The sequence below is a fragment of the Penaeus monodon genome, chromosome 28 (genome assembly GCF_015228065.2).
Source record: "Penaeus monodon isolate SGIC_2016 chromosome 28, NSTDA_Pmon_1, whole genome shotgun sequence".
NCBI classification, from domain to species: Eukaryota; Metazoa; Arthropoda; class Malacostraca; order Decapoda; family Penaeidae; genus Penaeus; species Penaeus monodon.
Genome location: NC_051413.1, coordinates 3297108 through 3297496, shown reverse-complemented (window position 1 = coordinate 3297496; position 389 = coordinate 3297108).

Here is a 389-nt window from a genome sequence, read left to right as displayed (position 1 = left end):
TACGGACACAGCTCGGGAGGATACGGCAAAGGACACGGTGGATACGGCAAAGGAAACGGCGGATACGGCAAAGGAATCGGTAAAGGTTTCAAAGGGTTTTACAAAGGACTGAAAGGCTTTTCCACGGGGTTTAAAAGCTTATACAAAGGTGGACACAAGGGATACGGCGGAGGAAAAGGAGGGTATGGCAAAGGCAAAGGCCACGGGGGTTATGGAAAAGGTAGCGGTAAGGGCAAAGGTCATGGGGGGTATGGCCATAGGTGAAGAAATGATGTGAACAAAGATAATTCAAAACATTATCACAATATAACAGCGTTAATCGTTGACTCTACATATTATCAGTATTAATACAATAGTTTCTATTCCACCGCACCTATTTCTCTTACTAT